The sequence below is a fragment of the Dicentrarchus labrax genome, unplaced genomic scaffold (assembly GCF_905237075.1).
Source record: "Dicentrarchus labrax unplaced genomic scaffold, dlabrax2021, whole genome shotgun sequence".
NCBI classification, from domain to species: Eukaryota; Metazoa; Chordata; class Actinopteri; family Moronidae; genus Dicentrarchus; species Dicentrarchus labrax.
Genome location: NW_026136707.1, coordinates 15,774,539 through 15,789,279, shown reverse-complemented (window position 1 = coordinate 15,789,279; position 14,741 = coordinate 15,774,539). Strand labels below are relative to the sequence as shown.

Here is a 14,741-nt window from a genome sequence, read left to right as displayed (position 1 = left end):
ATCTGCTCCAAATCAGCTCCGTATCGCCACGCAGCGCTTCCTTCCTGTTGCCAGTATGCTGTGCTTTCACTTTATCTGAATCTTGTCACGTAGACAAGTTCAGGGCGGGACTGTAATACGTAGGCTGATGTTATGAGGACGTGTTCAGGGCGAGACTGTTACAGAATATATGAAGTTTATTGGAAATTGGACATTGCACACTGAAGTTATGAGTACCGCTTAATGGAAAATCATCTGAATTCGACAAGGGGTCAGTGGCACGCAGTTTGACGTACAGTCACAAATAGCTCAATTCTTCATGTACACTTTGTTTTTATAAGACTGTCCAATTTTGAAGTCGATTTGATAAGTCCCCTATTTATCTTGCAATTTAATAAGTGACTTCCAGCGGTTTCACACTATGCTCCACGAACAATACTCCCTAGGAAATATGGTTTGTAGATGTGGCTAGTGGGAGCGGAGGGGTGTTTGTGTTTCATCACTTTGAAAAAAAAGACCACAGAATTCAAAATGTCCAACTTTGACGAGACACCTGGGACACGCCCTTCAACGTACAGTCATAAATAGCACAACTTGTAATCAGCAAGATTATTCAAGAGTACTGTCAAGTTTTGAAGCAGATCTGATAAAGTCTCAAGGAGTTTGTTTGTTCAAATACAGGACCACGGGCTTCAAAATGGCCAACTTTGACGGCACGCCACGGACACGCCCTTCAACGTACAGTCACAAAATGAAATGCGTTCATTCAGCACCATGTTGTGACTGTACTGCCCAATTTTGAAGAAGATCCGTTAGAACCTGTAGGAGGAGATCATTCAAATAGAAGCCCTGAAAGGCCAAAATGACATCACAGTGTGACATTTGTTCTAAAATGGCCAACTTTGAGGGCACGCCACGGACACGCCCTTCAACGTACAGTCACAAAATATAATGCGTTCATTCAGCACCATGTTGTGACTGGACTGCCCAATTTTGAAGAAGATCCGATAGAAGCTGTAGGAGGGCATCATTCAAATAGAAGCCCTGAAATGCAAAAATGACATCACAGTGTGACATTTGTTCTAAATGGCCAACTTTGAGGGCACGCCACGGACACGCCCTTCAACGTACAGTCACCAAATATAATGCGTTCATTCAGCACCATGTTTTGACTGTACTGACCAATTTTGAAGCAGATCCGATAAATTCCCTAGGAGCAGTTAGTTCTAAAACAAGCCCAAAGAGTCAAAATGACCACAAAATGGCTGCCAAAAGTGCAAATTTTAAATGAAAATAGCCGACTTCCTGTGGGATTTGAGGTATGGGTCCAAGAGGCTTTTTTGTACGCCCCGGCACATTATACATGCCTATTGAGTTTCGTACATATCGGTGAAACGTGGCGCCGGGGCTGATGTTTTTTTATCCTGTAGGGGGCGCTACAAGCACGACAAACACAATTTTTGGTATGTGAGCTTCAGGCAGCACTCTACACGTGCCCTGTGAATTTCATATTCATAACTATTACGGTCTCCGCACAGTGATTTACCCTGCCACCAGAGTGCCACCTAGTGGCGTGATTTTTTTTCCTTTTTAGGGGAGCCTCAGGGAGCCATGGGGAAGCAGCGTACCAAGTTTCATCTTAATCACACATACCGTTGTAGAGCTATAAACTCCTTCATTTTAAAGAGCGCCACCTTGTGGTGATGACCTGAAATTGTGCACGATGCCTAAGGAAGACATGGGGAACTATGGACCCAAGCTTGGTGTAAATCGGACATACCAATGTGGAGAAATGCCCCACTTCCTTTTTTGACGAAAAATCAACAGGAAGTGCTAATTTTATAACTTCCTTATTTTTTAAAATATCAAAATTCTTCAAATTACTTTTGTTGTCAGGGCGGTCCACAGATGCTACGTGCAAAATTTCGTGCGAATCGGACAAAGTGTGTAGGAGGAACACGAAAAAGTCATTTATGGACATTTTGCGCTCTAAAAAAAAAAAAATCTAGGCGGAAGTGGGCGTGGCCTATATGGGGAGGTTCAGCTCCATTCACCGAACGCGTGGATATAAGGTTTTTGAATGTGAGACAAACTATGCGGGAGTTATTAGCCTATCAAAATTGGCCTACAAATAGCGCCACCTAGTGGCCTACCTAGTGGCTGATCTGCATGTGACGCATAGAATCTCCGAGTTTAAATGAGGCTTGACAAATGTGCCAAATAAAATGCGAATATTCGATAATGTGTTAAGGGGGTGAAAAATGCGCTCAATGTTCTGAAAAATAATAATAAAATAATAATAATAAACATAGGAAAAACAATAGGGACCTTCCAGTTCAGTACTGGCTCGGTCCCTAAGTGTCCCTAATTAAAGCTGCAAGCAGCGTTGGGCGGGACCTCGCACCCGGCGCTCGTCGGGGCGCGCCGCAAAGGCGTCACGTGCGGTCGGGGTGCGCCGAGGCCACGTCACGTGTCGTCGTAAGAAGCGCGGACCGCAACGCGAACACGTCACGTAAATCTGCTTCAAATCAGCTCCGTATCGCCACGCAGCGCTTCCTTCCTGTTGCCAGTATGCGGTGCTTTCACTGTATCTGAACATTGTCACGTAGACAAGTTCAGGGCGGGACTGTAATACGTAGGCTGATGTTATGAGGACGCGTTCAGGGCGAGACTGTTACAGAATATATGAAGTTTATTGGAAATTGGACATTGCACACTGAAGTTATGAGTACCGCTTAATGGAAAATCATCTGAATTCGACAAGGGGTCAGTGGCACGCAGTTTGACGTACAGTCACAAATAGCTCAATTCTTCATGTACACTTTGTTTTTACAAGACTGTCCAATTTTGAAGTCGATTTGATAAGTCCCCTATTTATCTTGCAATTTAATAAGTGACTTCCAGCGGTTTCACACTATGCTCCACGAACAATACTCCCTAGGAAATATGGTTTGTAGATGTGGCTAGTGGGAGCGGAGGGGTGTTTGTGTTTCATCACTTTGAAAAAAAAGACCACAGAATTCAAAATGTCCAACTTTGACGAGACACCTGGGACACGCCCTTCAACGTACAGTCATAAATAGCACAACTTGTAATCAGCAAGATTATTCAAGAGTACTGTCAAGTTTTGAAGCAGATCTGATCAATTCTCAAGGAGTTTGTTTGTTCAAATACAGGACCACGGGCTTCAAAATGGCCAACTTTGACGGCACGCCACGGACACGCCCTTCAACGTACAGTCACAAAATGAAATGCGTTCATTCAGCACCATGTTGTGACTGTACTGCCCAATTTTGAAGAAGATCCGTTAGAACGTGTCAGAGGAAATCATTCAAATAGAAGCCCTGAAAGGCCAAAATGACATCACAGTGTGACATTTGTTCTAAATGGCCAACTTTGAGGGCACGCCACGGACACGCCCTTCAACGTACAGTCACAAAATATAATGCGTTCATTCAGCACCATGTTTTGACTGTACTGACCAATTTTGAAGCAGATCTGATAAATTCCCTAGGAGCAGTTAGTTCTAAAACAAGCCCAAAGAGTCAAAATGACCACAAAATGGCCGCCAAAAGTGCAAATTTTAAATGAAAATAGCCGACTTCCTGTGGGATTTGAGGTATGGGTCCAAGAGGCTTTTTTGTACGCCCCGGCACATTATACATGCCTATTGAGTTTCGTACATGTCGGTGAAACGTGGCGCCGGGGCTGATGTTTTTTTATCCTGTAGGGGGCGCTACAAGCAGGACAAACAGGATTTTTGGTATGTGAGCTTCAGGCACCACTCTACACGTACCCTGTGAATTTCATATTCATAACTATTACGAGTGATTTATCATGCCAAAAGAGCACCACCTAGTGGCGTATTTTTTTTGTCCTTTTTAGGTGAGCCTCAGGGAGCCATGGGGAAGCAGCGTACCAAGTTTCATCTTAATCACACATACCGTTGTAGAGCTATAAACTCCTTCATTTTAAAGAGCGCCACCTTGTGGTGATGACCTGAAATTGTGCACGATGCTTAAGGAAGACATGGGGAACTATGGACCCAAGGTTGGTGTAAATCGGACATACCAATGTGGAGAAATACCCCACTTCCTTTTTTGACGAAAAATCAACAGGAAGTGCTAATTTTATAACTTCCTTATGTTTTATAATATCAAAATTCTTCAAATTACTTTTGTTGTCAGGACGGTCCACAGATGAAACGTGCAAAGTTTCGTGCGCATCGGACAAAGTGTGTAGGAGGAACACGAAAAAGTCATTTATGGACATTTTGCGCTCTAGAAAAAAAAAAATCTAGGCGGAAGTGGGCGTGGCCTATATGGGGAGGTTCAGCTCCATTCACCGAACGCGTGGATATAAGGTTTTTGAATGTGAGACAAACTATGCGGGAGTTATTAGCGTATCGAAATTGGCCTACAAATAGCGCCACCTAGTGGCCTTCCTAGTGGCTGACCTGCATGTGACGCATAGAATCTCCAATTTAAATGAGGCTTGACAAATGTGCCAAATAAAATGCGAATATTATAATTGTTAAGGGGGTGAAAAATGCGCTCAAAGTTCTAAAAAATAATAATAATAATAATAATAGAAGGAAAAACAATAGGGACCTTCCGTTCTCTGGCTCGTCCCTAATTAAAGCTGCAAGCAGCGTTGGGCGGGACCTCGCACCCGGGCGCTCGTCGGGGCGCGCCGCAAACGCGTCACGTGCGGTCGGGGTGCGCCGAGGCCACGCACGTGCCGTCGTAACAAGCGCGGACCGCAACGCGAACACGTCACGTAAATCTGCTCCAAATCAGCTCCGTATCGCCACGCAGCGCTTCCTTCCTGTTGCCAGTATGCTGTGCTTTCACTTTATCTGAATCTTGTCACGTAGACAAGTTCAGGGCGGGACTGTAATACGTAGGCTGATGTTATGAGGACGCGTTCAGGGCGAGACTGTTACAGAATATATGAAGTTTATTGGAAATTGGACATTGCACACTGAAGTTATGAGTACCGCTTAATGGAAAATCATCTGAATTCGACAAGGGGTCAGTGGCACGCAGTTTGACGTACAGTCACAAATAGCTCAATTCTTCATGTACACTTTGTTTTTATAAGACTGTCCAATTATGAAGTCGATTTGATAAGTCCCCTATTTATCTTGCAATTTAATAAGTGACTTCCAGCGGTTTCACACTATGCTCCACGAACAATACTCCCTAGGAAATATGGTTTGTAGATGTGGCTAGTGGGAGCGGAGGGGTGTTTGTGTTTCATCACTTTGAAAAAAAGACCACAGAATTCAAAATGTCCAACTTTGACGAGACACCTGGGACACGCCCTTCAACGTACAGTCATAAATAGCACAACTTGTAATCAGCAAGATTATTCAAGAGTACTGTCAAGTTTTGAAGCAGATCTGATCAATTCTCAAGGAGTTTGTTTGTTCAAATACAGGACCACGGGCTTCAAAATGGCCAACTTTGACGGCAGGCCACGGACACGCCCTTCAACGTACAGTCACAAAATGAAATGCGTTCATTCAGCACCATGTTGTGACTGTACTGCCCAATTTTGAAGAAGATCCGTTAGAACGTGTCAGAGGAAATCATTCAAATAGAAGCCCTGAAAGGCCAAAATGACATCACAGTGTGACATTTGTTCTAAATGGCCAACTTTGAGGGCACGCCACGGACACGCCCTTCAACGTACAGTCACAAAATATAATGCGTTCATTCAGCCCATGTTGTGACTGTACTGCCAATTTTGAAGAAGATCGTTAGCTGAGGAGATCATTCAAATAGAAGCCCTGAAAGGCCAAAATGACATCACAGTGTGACATTTGTTCTAAATGGCCAACTTTGAGGGCACGCCACGGACACGCCCTTCAACGTACAGTCACAAAATATAATGCGTTCATTCAGCACCATGTTGTGACTGGACTGCCCAATTTTGAAGAAGATCCGATAGAAGCTGTAGGAGGGCATCATTCAAATAGAAGCCCTGAAATGCAAAAATGACATCACAGTGTGACATTTGTTCTAAATGGCCAACTTTGAGGGCACGCCACGGACACGCCCTTCAACGTACAGTCACAAAATATAATGCGTTCATTCAGCACCATGTTTTGACTGTACTGACCAATTTTGAAGCAGATCTGATAAATTCCCTAGGAGCAGTTAGTTCTAAAACAAGCCCAAAGAGTCAAAATGACCACAAAATGGCCGCCAAAAGTGCAAATTTTAAATGAAAATAGCCGACTTCCTGTGGGATTTGAGGTATGGGTCCAAGAGGCTTTTTTGTACGCCCCGGCACATTATACATGCCTATTGAGTTTCGTACATGTCGGTGAAACGTGGCGCCGGGGCTGATGTTTTTTTATCCTGTAGGGGGCGCTACAAGCAGGACAAACACGATTTTTGGTATGTGAGCTTCAGGCACCACTCTACACGTGCCCTGTGAATTTCATATTCATAACTATTACGAGTGATTTATCATGCCAAAAGAGCACCACCTAGTGGCGTATTTTTTTTGTCCTTTTTAGGTGAGCCTCAGGGAGCCATGGGGAAGCAGCGTACCAAGTTTCATCTTAATCACACATACCGTTGTAGAGCTATAAACTCCTTCATTTTAAAGAGCGCCACCTTGTGGTGATGACCTGAAATTGTGCACGATGCTTAAGGAAGACATGGGGAACTATGGACCCAAGGTTGGTGTAAATCGGACATACCAATGTGGAGAAATACCCCACTTCCTTTTTTGACGAAAAATCAACAGGAAGTGCTAATTTTATAACTTCCTTATTTTTTAAAATATCAAAAATCTTCAAATTACTTTTGTTGTCAGGACGGTCCACAGATGCTACGTGCAAAATTTCGTGCGAATCGGACAAAGTGTGTAGGAGGAACACGAAACAGTCATTTATGGACATTTTGCGCTCTAGAAAAAAAAAAAATCTAGGCGGAAGTGGGCGTGGCCTATATGGGGAGGTTCAGCTCCATTCACCGAACGCGTGGATATAAGGTTTTTGAATGTGAGACAAACTATGCGGGAGTTATTAGCGTATCGAAATTGGCCTACAAATAGCGCCACCTAGTGGCCTTCCTAGTGGCTGACCTGCATGTGACGCATAGAATCTCCAATTTAAATGAGGCTTGACAAATGTGCCAAATAAAATGCGAATATTATAAATGTTAAGGGGGGTGAAAAATGCGCTCAAAGTTCTGAAAAATAATAATAATAATAATAATATAAACGAAGGAAAACAATAGGTTCTCTGGCTAATAATAATAAACGAAGGAAAAACAATAGAGACCTTCCAGTTCATACTGGCTCGGTCCCTAATTAAAGCTGCAAGCAGCGTTGGGCGGGACCTCGCACCCGGCGCTCGTCGGGGCGCCGCAAACGCGTCACGTGCGGTCGGGGTGCGCCGAGGCCACGCACGTGCCGTCGTAACAAGCGCGGACCGCAACGCGAATACGTCACGTAAATCTGCTCCAAATCAGCTCCGTATCGCCACGCAGCGCTTCCTTCCTGTTGCCAGTATGCTGTGCTTTCACTTTATCTGAATCTTGTCACGTAGACAAGTTCAGGGCGGGACTGTAATACGTAGGCTGATGTTATGAGGACGCGTTCAGGGCGAGACTGTTACAGAATATATGAAGTTTATTGGAAATTGGACATTGCACACTGAAGTTATGAGTACCGCTTAATGGAAAATCATCTGAATTCGACAAGGGGTCAGTGGCACGCAGTTTGACGTACAGTCACAAATAGCTCAATTCTTCATGTACACTTTGTTTTTATAAGACTGTCCAATTTTGAAGTCGATTTGATAAGTCCCCTATTTATCTTGCAATTTAATAAGTGACTTCCAGCGGTTTCCCACTATGCTCCACGAACAATACTCCCTAGGAAATATGGTTTGTAGATGTGGCTAGTGGGAGCGGAGGGGTGTTTGTGTTTCATCACTTTGAAAAAAAAAGACCACAGAATTCAAAATGTCCAACTTTGACGAGACACCTGGGACACGCCCTTCAACGTACAGTCATAAATAGCACAACTTGTAATCAGCAAGATTATTCAAGAGTACTGTCAAGTTTTGAAGCAGATCTGATAAAGTCTCAAGGAGTTTGTTTGTTCAAATACAGGACCACGGGCTTCAAAATGGCCAACTTTGACGGCAGGCCACGGACACGCCCTTCAACGTACAGTCACAAAATTAAATGCGTTCATTCAGCACCATGTTGTGACTGTACTGCCCAATTTTGAAGAAGATCCGTTAGAACGTGTAGGAGGAGATCATTCAAATAGAAGCCCTGAAAGGCCAAAATGACATCACAGTGTGACATTTGTTCTAAATGGCCAACTTTGAGGGCACGCCACGGACACGCCCTTCAACGTACAGTCACAAAATATAATGCTTTCATTCAGCACCACGTTGTGACTGTACTGCCCAATTTTGAAGAAGATCCGTTAGAACGTGTCAGAGGAAATCATTCAAATAGAAGCCCTGAAAGGCCAAAATGACATCACAGTGTGACATTTGTTCTAAATGGCCAACTTTGAGGGCACGCCACGGACACGCCCTTCAACGTACAGTCACCAAATAATTTGCGTTCATTCAGCCCCATGTTGTGACTGGACTGCCCAATTTTGAAGAAGATCCGATAGAAGCTGTAGGAGGGGATCATTCAAATAGAAGCCCTGAAATGCAAAAATGACATCACAGTGACATTTGTTCTAAATGGCCAACTTTGAGGGCACGCCACGGACACGCCCTTCAACGTACAGTCACAAAATATAATGCGTTCATTCAGCACCATGTTTTGACTGTACTGACCAATTTTGAAGCAGATCTGATAAATTCCCTAGGAGCAGTTAGTTCTAAAACAAGCCCAAAGAGTCAAAATGACCACAAAATGGCCGCCAAAAGTGCAAATTTTAAATGAAAATAGCCGACTTCCTGTGGGATTTGAGGTATGGGTCCAAGAGGCTTTTTTGTACGCCCCGGCACATTATACATGCCTATTGAGTTTCGTACATGTCGGTGAAACGTGGCGCCGGGGCTGATGTTTTTTTATCCTGTAGGGGGCGCTACAAGCAGGACAAACAGGATTTTTGGTATGTGAGCTTCAGGCACCACTCTACACGTACCCTGTGAATTTCATATTCATAACTATTACGAGTGATTTATCATGCCAAAAGAGCACCACCTAGTGGCGTATTTTTTTTGTCCTTTTTAGGTGAGCCTCAGGGAGCCATGGGGAAGCAGCGTACCAAGTTTCATCTTAATCACACATACCGTTGTAGAGCTATAAACTCCTTCATTTTAAAGAGCGCCACCTTGTGGTGATGACCTGAAATTGTGCACGATGCTTAAGGAAGACATGGGGAACTATGGACCCAAGGTTGGTGTAAATCGGACATACCAATGTGGAGAAATACCCCACTTCCTGTTTTGACGAAAAATCAACAGGAAGTGCTAATTGTATAACTTCCTTATTTTTTATAATATCAAAATTCTTCAAATTACTTTTGTTGTCAGGACGGTCCACAGATGAAACGTGCAAAGTTTCGTGCGCATCGGAAAAAGTGTGTAGGAGGAACACGAAAAAGTGATTTATGGACATTTTGCGCTCTAGAAAAAAAAAATTATAGGCGGAAGTGGGCGTGGCCTATATGGGGAGGTTCAGCTCCATTCACCGAACGCGTGGATATAAGGTTTTTGAATGTGAGACAAACTATGCGGGAGTTATTAGCGTATCGAAATTGGCCTACAAATAGCGCCACCTAGTGGCCTTCCTAGTGGCTGACCTGCATGTGACGCATAGAATCTCCAATTTAAATGAGGCTTGACAAATGTGCCAAATAAAATGCGAATATTATAATTGTTAAGGGGGTGAAAAATGCGCTCAAAGTTCTGAAAAATAATAATAATAATTAAAGCTGCAAGCAGCGTTGGGCGGGACCTCGCACCCGGCGCTCGTCGGGGCGCGCCGCAAACGCGTCACGTGCGGTCGGGGTGCGCCGAGGCCACGCACGTGCCGTCGTAACAAGCGCGGACCGCAACGCGAACACGTCACGTAAATCTGCTCCAAATCAGCTCCGTATCGCCACGCAGCGCTTCCTTCCTGGTGCCAGTATGCTGTGCTTTCACTTTATCTGAATCTTGTCACGTAGACAAGTTCAGGGCGGGACTGTAATACGTAGGCTGATGTTATGAGGACGCGTTCAGGGCGAGACTGTTACAGAATATATGAAGTTTATTGGAAATTGGACATTGCACACTGAAGTTATGAGTACCGCTTAATGGAAAATCATCTGAATTCGACAAGGGGTCAGTGGCACGCAGTTTGACGTACAGTCACAAATAGCTCAATTCTTCATGTACACTTTGTTTTTATAAGACTGTCCAATTTTGAAGTCGATTTGATAAGTCCCCTATTTATCTTGCAATTTAATAAGTGACTTCCAGCGGTTTCCCACTATGCTCCACGAACAATACTCCCTAGGAAATATGGTTTGTAGATGTGGCTAGTGGGAGCGGAGGGGTGTTTGTGTTTCATCACTTTGAAAAAAAAGACCACAGAATTCAAAATGTCCAACTTTGACGAGACACCTGGGACACGCCCTTCAACGTACAGTCATAAATAGCACAACTTGTAATCAGCAAGATTATTCAAGAGTACTGTCAAGTTTTGAAGCAGATCTGATAAAGTCTCAAGGAGTTTGTTTGTTCAAATACAAGACCACGGGCTTCAAAATGGCCAACTTTGACGGCACGCCACGGACACGCCCTTCAACGTACAGTCACAAAATGAAATGCGTTCATTCAGCACCATGTTGTGACTGTACTGCCCAATTTTGAAGAAGATCCGTTAGAACGTGTCAGAGGAAATCATTCAAATAGAAGCCCTGAAAGGCCAAAATGACATCACAGTGTGACATTTGTTCTAAATGGCCAACTTTGAGGGCACGCCACGGACACGCCCTTCAACGTACAGTCACAAAATATAATGCGTTCATTCAGCACCATGTTTTGACTGTACTGACCAATTTTGAAGCAGATCTGATAAATTCCCTAGGAGCAGTTAGTTCTAAAACAAGCCCAAAGAGTCAAAATGACCACAAAATGGCCGCCAAAAGTGCAAATTTTAAATGAAAATAGCCGACTTCCTGTGGGATTTGAGGTATGGGTCCAAGAGGCTTTTTTGTACGCCCCGGCACATTATACATGCCTATTGAGTTTCGTACATGTCGGTGAAACGTGGCGCCGGGGCTGATGTTTTTTTATCCTGTAGGGGGCGCTACAAGCAGGACAAACAGGATTTTTGGTATGTGAGCTTCAGGCACCACTCTACACGTACCCTGTGAATTTCATATTCATAACTATTACGAGTGATTTATCATGCCAAAAGAGCACCACCTAGTGGCGTATTTTTTTTGTCCTTTTTAGGTGAGCCTCAGGGAGCCATGGGGAAGCAGCGTACCAAGTTTCATCTTAATCACACTTGCCGATGCAGAGATATAAACTCCTTCATTTTAAAGAGCGCCACCTAGTGGTGATGACCTGAAATTGTGCACGATGCTTAAGGAAGACATGGGGAACTATGGACCCAAGGTTGGTGTAAATCGGACATACCAATGTGGAGAAATACCCCACTTCCTTTTTTGACGAAAAATCAACAGGAAGTGCTAATTTTATAACTTCCTTATGTTTTATAATATCAAAATTCTTCAAATTACTTTTGTTGTCAGGACGGTCCACAGATGAAACGTGCAAAGTTTCGTGCGCATCGGACAAAGTGTGTAGGAGGAACACGGAAAAGTCATTTATGGACATTTTGCGCTCTAGAAAAAAAAAAATCTAGGCGGAAGTGGGCGTGGCCTATATGGGGAGGTTCAGCTCCATTCACCGAACGCGTGGATATAAGGTTTTTGAATGTGAGACAAACTATGCGGGAGTTATTAGCGTAACGAAATTGGCCTACAAATAGCGCCACCTAGTGGCCTTCCTAGTGGCTGACCTGCATGTGACGCATAGAATCTCCAATTTAAATGAGGCTTGACAAATGTGCCAAATAAAATGCGAATATTTTAATTGTTAAGGGGGTGAAAAATGCGAGCAAAGACGCTAAAAATAATAATAATAATAAACATAGGAAAAACAATAGAGACCTTCCAGTTCATACTGGCTCGGTCCCTAATAATAATAATAAACGAAGGAAAAACAATAGAGACCTTCCAGTTCATACTGGCTCGGTCCCTAATTAAAGCTGCAAGCAGCGTTGGGCGGGACCTCGCACCCGGCGCTCGTCGGGGCGCGCCGCAAACGCGTCACGTGCGGTCGGGGTGCGCCGAGGCCACGCCACGTGCCGTCGTAACAAGCGCGGACCGCAACGCGAATACGTCACGTAAATCTGCTCCAAATCAGCTCCGTATCGCCACGCAGCGCTTCCTTCCTGTTGCCAGTATGCTGTGCTTTCACTTTATCTGAATCTTGTCACGTAGACAAGTTCATGGCGGGACTGTAATACGTAGGCTGATGTTATGAGGACGCGTTCAGGGCGAGACTGTTACAGAATATATGAAGTTTATTGGAAATTGGACATTGCACACTGAAGTTACGAGTACCGCTTAATGGAAAATCATCTGAATTCGACAAGGGGTCAGTGGCACGCAGTTTGACGTACAGTCACAAATAGCTCAATTCTTCATGTACACTTTGTTTTTATAAGACTGTCCAATTTTGAAGTCGATTTGATAAGTCCCCTATTTATCTTGCAATTTAATAAGTGACTTCCAGCGGTTTCACACTATGCTCCACGAACAATACTCCCTAGGAAATATGGTTTGTAGATGTGGCTAGTGGGAGCGGAGGGGTGTTTGTGTTTCATCACTTTGAAAAAAAAGACCACAGAATTCAAAATGTCCAACTTTGACGAGACACCTGGGACACGCCCTTCAACGTACAGTCATAAATAGCACAACTTGTAATCAGCAAGATTATTCAAGAGTACTGTCAAGTTTTGAAGCAGATCTGATCAATTCTCAAGGAGTTTGTTTGTTCAAATACAGGACCACTGGCTTCAAAATGGCCACCTTTGAGGGAGGCACGCCACGGACACGCCCTTCAACGTACAGTCACAAAATGAAATGTGTTCATTCAGCACCATGTTGTGACTGTACTGCCCAATTTTGAAGAAGATCCGTTAGAACCTGTAGGAGGAGATCATTCAAATAGAAGCCCTGAAAGGCCAAAATGACATCACAGTGTGACATTTGTTCAAAATGGCCAACTTTGAGGGCACGCCACGGACACGCCCTTCAACGTACAGTCACAAAATATAATGCGTTCATTCAGCACCATGTTGTGACTGGACTGCCCAATTTTGAAGAAGATCCGATAGAAGCTGTAGGAGGGCATCATTCAAATAGAAGCCCTGAAATGCAAAAATGACATCACAGTGTGACATTTGTTCTAAATGGCCAACTTTGAGGGCACGCCACGGACACGCCCTTCAACATACAGTCACCAAATATAATGCGTTCATTCAGCACCATGTTTTGACTGTACTGACCAATTTTGAAGCAGATCTGATAAATTCCCTAGGAGCAGTTAGTTCTAAAACAAGCCCAAAGAGTCAAAATGACCACAAAATGGCCGCCAAAAGTGCAAATTTTAAATGAAAATAGCCGACTTCCTGTGGGATTTGAGGTATGGGTCCAAGAGGCTTTTTTGTACGCCCCGGCACATTATACATGCCTATTGAGTTTCGTACATGTCGGTGAAACGTGGCGCCGGGGCTGATGTTTTTTTATCCTGTAGGGGGCGCTACAAGCAGGACAAACACGATTTTTGGTATGTGAGCTTCAGGCACCACTCTACACGTGCCCTGTGAATTTCATATTCATAACTATTAGTTGCAGAGTGATTTATCATGCCAAAAGAGCACCACCTAGTGGCGTGATTTTTTTGTCCTTTTTAGGTGAGCCTCAGGGAGCCATGGGGAAGCAGCGTACCAAGTTTCATCTTAATCACACATACCGTTGTAGAGCTATAAACTCCTTCATTTTAAAGAGCGCCACCTTGTGGTGATGACCTGAAATTGTGCACGATGCTTAAGGAAGACATGGGGAACTATGGACCCAAGGTTGGTGTAAATCGGACATACCAATGTGGAGAAATACCCCACTTCCTTTTTTGACGAAAAATCAACAGGAAGTGCTAATTTTATAACTTCCTTATTTTTTAAAATATCAAAAATGTTCAAATTACTTTTGTTGTCAGGACGGTCCACAGATGCTACGTGCAAAATTTCGTGCGAATCGGACAAAAGTGTGTGGGAGGAACATGAAACGGTCATTTATGGACATTTTGCGCTCTAGAAAAAAAAAAATCTAGGCGGAAGTGGGCGTGGCCTATACGGGGAGGTTCAGCTCCATTCACCGAACGCGTGGATATAAGGTTTTTGAATGTGAGACAAACTATGCGGGAGTTATTGGCGTATCGAAATTGGCCTACAAACAGCGCCACCTAGTGGCCTTCCTAGTGGCTGACCTGCATGTGACGCATAGAATCTCCTAATTTAAATGAGGCTTGACAAATGTGCCAAATAAAATGCAAATATTGCAAATGTTTAGGGGGTGAAAAATGCGAGCAAAGACGCTAAAAATAATAATAATAATAAACATAGGAAAAACAATATGGACCTTCCAGTTCATACTGGCTCGGTCCCTAATAATAATAAACGAAGCAAAAACAATAGGGACCT

At 43.8% G+C, this 14,741-nt stretch overlaps 1 long non-coding RNA gene across 1 annotated transcript; it reads right to left on the bottom strand.

The window, feature by feature from the left end:
* Positions 1–158: 158 nt before the first annotated feature.
* Positions 159–8,552, bottom strand: LOC127367414 (uncharacterized). Its single transcript, XR_007885465.1, has 2 exons — positions 8,447–8,552; positions 159–798 (listed from the first exon to the last, which is right to left on the bottom strand). It is a non-coding gene; the product is annotated as an uncharacterized LOC127367414 (long non-coding RNA).
* Between the last annotated feature and the right edge of the window lie 6,189 nt (positions 8,553–14,741).